Genomic DNA, 6,198 nt, shown 5'->3' with positions numbered 1-6,198 from the left:
ACTGATGCACGGACATGAAGATGCATCTCTTCCTATTTCAAAAGGTTTTTTTTCTATGGATTATATTGATTGGAATTATATATATGTTATATTACTTTTGTCTTCCTTTACGTTATTATTATTATTATTATTATCATTATCCTGATCATCATCATTACTATCAATGTTGTTTTTAATATTATCATTATTATGATTATGATTATGATTGTTATTATTAGTACTATTATATTATCATTATCATTGTTGTTGTCTCTCTCTCCTCGCACCTATCATTTATGAGGGGTGAGGGGAGACAGCGAGAAAGAGAGAGGAGGAGAGAGAGAGAGGAAGGGAGGGAGAGGGAAAGGGAGGCAGATACAAACAAAGATACGAATACAGAGATAGAGACAGACAGACAGACGGATGGACAGAGAGAGACAAAGACAGGCATCGAGGAAGAGAAAGAGAGAATGATAAACATCCCTATATTAAAAAGCTGAAACAAGAAAAGGAAAGATGAACAAGCCTTTTCCGAATCCTTAGGCGATCAAGAAAAATGTTTCCGTAACAATTGCATTTGAACAGAATAAGAATTCGCATTGCTGTCATCGGAGGCTGTAAAGGCTGCAAGAAGAGAACAATTACGCCAATAATGATAATGATGTTAAACTTGTATTGCAAATTGCATGAAACCAAATTTAATTTTCATCGACATATTCGGTGATCTGTGAATAAAACTCAGCCATTTTTCTTCTTCTTCTTATTCGTGGCATAAATCCTCCCCCTCCCACCCCCCTCCCCGAAGGGGCTCCCCCCCTCCCTCTCTTGGTATCTGTTTTTTGTTGTTTTCTTTATCATTGGAATCAGTGTTTATGTTCTGGCTATTGTTGTCTTTATTGTTATTACCTTTAGTGTCATAATTATTTTTATTGTTTTTGTTGTTAGTATACGAAAAATTGGCCTATCATGTAAAATTACAAGGTCTATCTATGGGCGAATAAATCTATTTAATTTTCCATTAATTTTGATCGGTGCTTTCCCTAGAATGAGCGATAGACAAGGCGGACCCGAACGAAAATAATGAAGCAGAAACAGAAATCTACTCTCCTTTATTTTATTTTTTATTTTTTTGTTATTAATATTGTGACGTCTCTCTTCATTTTCTTATCCGAATTTTTATCGCATTTTTGACACATTTTCTACTTTCACTTTTTGTCATTTTCACACCTTACTTTTTTCTTAGTTATTGTTTTGTTCCTCATCTATATTCTTTGTGTTTCTTCGCCTTTTTCTTTTACCTTTCTTGTTCGATTTTACTTCACACAAATTCATAGACATATTTACACATACATGAATGGAGATAAAGTTTCAGGGACATATTTCTGTACACGTGCAATTACATTTGAATATACGTATATTTTACAAAGAAATATGTCTTCCTTTGACGTCCTGCACTGAAATAGGAAAAAAAAAATATTAGCAGCATGAGTTGCACATAGCCCACACGAACACACACAAGTACAAACACATACATAAAAATACACAATAGGGAAAAACTGATTGCAACCCGGCGGGCGTCTCTTTTTGTGCCCGGGGCTCTTCATGTCTTTCAGCCCCGGGCGAGGTTGCAACCAGAGGGAGCACTTTTGGCTCCCTTTTGCAGATTCGAACTCGCGATCGCGGGTTTCGAATCTGGCGCCCTTACCCACTCGGCCACGGTGACGAGGGGCAACAGGAAAGGGTTGGGAGAGGGTTTTATGCAACATTTGTGTGTTCATTTGTGTGCACGTGTACGTGCGTGTGTGTGTGCGTGAGTGTGTGAGTGAGTGAGTGAGTGTGTGTGTGTGTGTGTGTGTGTGTGTGTGTGTGTGTGTGTGTGTGTGTGTGTGTGTGTGTGTGTGTGTGTGTGTGTGTGTGTGTGTGTGTGTGTGTGTGTGTGTGTGTGTGTGTGTGTGTGTGTGTGTGTGTGTGTGTAGCTCGTCAGCTACCTTTAGTGTCAACGTTGACACTATCGAGGTCAACAGCATTTCGAAAATAAAATTTCGTGTCCATCTTTATAAAGCGTTGTCATTCACACGCAACGGAAAGGGTTAAAGGTGTGCAGTATTAGATCCAAGACTGCATTTCTTGCATGATCTCTCACCTCCTTTTCTGTTCCTGTCTCTGCCTCGTGTGAGTGTGTGCCGTTGGGTGTCTTACTCTGTAGAAGAAAATTAATGGAAACCAAAGTAATATTTTTCACATCAGGCAAATTTTCAAGAAGCGATTCTATATTTTATCATTTTCCTCTTTACACATAAAAAACTGGAGATGACCCCCCCCCTCTTTTTTTTGTTCTTCTCATGTTCTTTTCGTTCACATATAGAGAAGGCTCCAATAGGTGAAAATAATGGTGGTTATCTTAATGATGATAATAATAGTAATAATAACATCAATGATAATGAAAATTAAGATAATGGTAATATTGCTAAAAGTAGAAATAAGAACAGACACAGTAATGATAAAGATAATATTGATAATGATAATTGTAACAATAATGAATATACTAATGATAATAATGATGATAACCACAACAACAGCAATAATAGTTATAATGATGATAATGATAATAACAATAATGAAAATGATAAAAACAACAACAGACGCGATAATGATAATGATTACAAAAACAATAGTATTAATGAAAATTATTAATAATGCTAATGACAGGAATATGAATGATAAAAACAGTAATGATAATAATGGAAATAATACTAATAATAATGATAGTAAAAATAATAACAATAATAGTATTGGATGATAAGAGCAATTGTAATAATAATAAAGAATAACATTATGAATAATCATAACAACAATAATAACAATGATAACAACAGTACTGATAATGATAATGATAACAAAAATCATAATAATGATCATAATAACAACATAATTACCGTCATTTTTTTCCTTTCTTGTTCTTTTCCGTCATATCGAGACAAGGCTCCAATAGGTAATTATAATGATGATTATAATGGTGATGATAATAACAGTATAACAATATCAGTGACTATGAAAATCTGAAAATGTTATCAAATGAAATATAAAATAATATAAGATAATAAAACTCATTAAAAGAACATCAGTGTAAGAAATTCGCCTTTATGTAACGGTTAGCACGACGGTCTCTGAAATCGTAGACCCGGGTTCGATTCCCGGCGGATACCAGTTGGAAATGACTAATTTTATTTTCGTTTTTTTTTCAATAAATAACAATATAAATGATGATGATGATAACATTGATAGCAATATTGATGGTAATGATAATAATACAGAAAATAAAATGAAAAGACCCGGGTTCGATTCCCGAAGGAGAACATGTAAACCTTTTTTTTCTTTTTTTCGTTTTTTTTTTTTCCTCACATGTAGACAAGGCTCCAATAAGCAGCAATAATAATAAATTATATGGTAATGATAATAGTAATAACGATATTAATGATAATGAAAATAGAAATAACGATAATAGTAAAAGTAGAAATAATGATTATAAAAAGAAAGATGATTACGGCAACAATAATAGTAAGAACAACAATAATGATAATGAAAATAATAATAACAACAGCAATAATACTGATAATGATAATGCTAACAAAAATCAGTAATGCTCATATGGATGAAAAAAAAAATAATGATCATAATAGTAATGATAATACTGATAACAATAGTAATGATAACAATAGCAATGATACTAATTATTAGAATGATAATAATAAGAATGAAAATGACAATAACAATAGTAAGAAGGACAACAATATTGATGATAATGATAAAAATCAAGAATATTGATAATAACGACGACAATAACAATGATATCTATTTTAATAATATTATCTATTTTTTATGTGTTTATTTATTTATTATTATTATTACTATTATTATTATTATTATTATTATATATATTATTATTATATATATTATTGCAAGAGCTGACGGAAAAGGATCAACTTTGTTAGTTTTCAATGGAAAATGTCTGTCGCATTAATGAGGAAAGTCAAAAGCCTAAAGAGAGAGAGAGAGAGAGAGAGAGAGAGAGAGAGAGAGAGAGAGAGAGAGAGAGAGAGAGAGAGAGAGAGAGAGAGAAAGAGAGAGAGAGAGAGAGAGCAAAAGTAAAAGTGAAAGGAATTAAACAAAATGAGAATGATATTCGAATCCGATAATACAGCGAAGAAATAAACCACTATATAACGCCTTCCTCCACTGTGCACAGAATGTCCAGTCCGTCTCCCGTGATAAGACTGCTCTCTGGCCTTCTCGTGTTTTCAGTTCAAAAGAAGAGGTCGACGCCGAGGCTGATCTCTGGCGCGCATCGGCCTCCGAGAATCGCAAGTCCTTCTGGGAAACAGAGTGAAAGTTACAGTAATATAGTAATATTTAAGGATTCCAGCCTCTTTTTTTATGTTTTCGCACTCGTTTTTGCCTTTTCATCGAAATTGGCGAAGGAAAAAATGGAAGAAAAGGAACAGTGAGGAAAGGGCGAGTAATCCTTGCAAATTATCGGCCACTCTTTCATTTGCAATAATCAATGCATCAAGTGTGAATATTCTTATTGCATCAGTGACCCTATTGCCTTGGCGGAGGTATGCGCCCTCTGAGTGCTTCTAGTGATAGCCGTTATTCTCTCCTCGACTGCTGTCTTGCACAACAATTCTCGCAAATATGTCTCGCAAAATAAGCTATTCTACTGAAAGCTGAACGATACAGATTGAGGACGTTTTTGACAGAAAAGATGGTAGTGTTTTTGTTGACCAATCATGAGTTGCACCTGACCCACACGCACGCACATAAATACAAGCAAATACACACAAACAAAACGCAAGGTAAAACATTCCAACCGGTGCGGCTTCTTTTATTATTATTATTACTATCATTATCATAATTCATATTATTGTTCTTTTATTTGTACTTTCTATACTTAACTTATACTTTCGAATTTGTTTACGTAATTTTTAGCCCAGTTTTTTGTATTTATTATGTGTTTTCACAATTTGTCTTTCTTTCGCATGTTTATCGCATTTTCTACTCTCCTTTATTTTTTCATTTTTTTATTAATATTGTGACGTTTCTCTTCATTTTCTTATCCGAATTTTTATCGCATTTTTGACACATTTTCTTTCACTTTTTGTCATTTTCACACCTTACTTTTTCTTAGTTATTGTTTTGTTCCTTATCTATATTCTTTGTGTTTCTTCGCCTTTTTTCTTTTACCTTTCTTGTTCGCCTTTACTTCACACAAATTCATAGACATATTTACACATACATGAATGGAGATAAAGTTTCAGGGACATATTTCTGTACACGTGCAATTACATTTGAATATACGTATATTTTACAAAGAAATATGTCTTCCTTTGACGTCCTGCACTGAAATATAAAAAAAAAAGTTAGCAGCATGAGGTGCACATAGCCCACGCGAACACACACAAGTACAAACACATACATAAAAATACACAATAGGGAAAAACTGATTGCAACCCGGCGGGCGTCTCTTTTTGTGCCCGGGGCTTTTCATGTCTTTCAGCCCCGGGCGAGGTTGCAACCAGAGGGAGCACTTTTGGCTCCCTTTTGCAGATTCGAACTCGCGATCGCGGGTTTCGAATCTGGCGCCCTTACCCTCTCGGCCACGGTGACGAGGGGCAATAGTAAAGGGTTGGAAGAGGCTTTTATGCAACATGTGTGTGTTCATTTGTGTGCATGCGTACGAGCGTGCGTGTGTGTGTATCTGTGTGTGCGCGCCCACATGTTACTGATCATGGTTATATGACAATGACGATGGTGATAATAAAACTGAGGAATGTTTGGGGAGAGGTCTCTGTGTACCTTGTGTGGTGTGTGTGCTCGTGCGTGTGTGTGTGAGTGTGTGAGTGAGTGAGTGTGTGTGTGTGTGTGTGTGTGTGTGTGTGTGTGTGTGTGTGTGTGTGTGTGCGTTTCGCGGCGAAATTCATAAGGAGGATTATCATGATCATTTTCCTCTGTTTGCAGACTCCAGGCTTTTCTCTATTAGTCTAATGTGAAAAGACAAAGGAAGTAAAACTGTTGAAAAAACCTGATAGGGACGTAGTAATGGCAGGCGATACTTTGTTATATTTCACCATCCTTCTTGATAGCATGTCATTCTCTCTCTCTCTCTCTCTCTCTCTCTCTCTCTCTCTCTCTCTTCTCTTCTCTCGCTCTCTCTCTCTC

This window comes from Penaeus vannamei, chromosome 3 (genome assembly GCF_042767895.1).
Source record: "Penaeus vannamei isolate JL-2024 chromosome 3, ASM4276789v1, whole genome shotgun sequence".
Classification (NCBI taxonomy): Eukaryota; Metazoa; Arthropoda; class Malacostraca; order Decapoda; family Penaeidae; genus Penaeus; species Penaeus vannamei.
Note: the sequence above shows the minus strand (reverse complement) of the source record.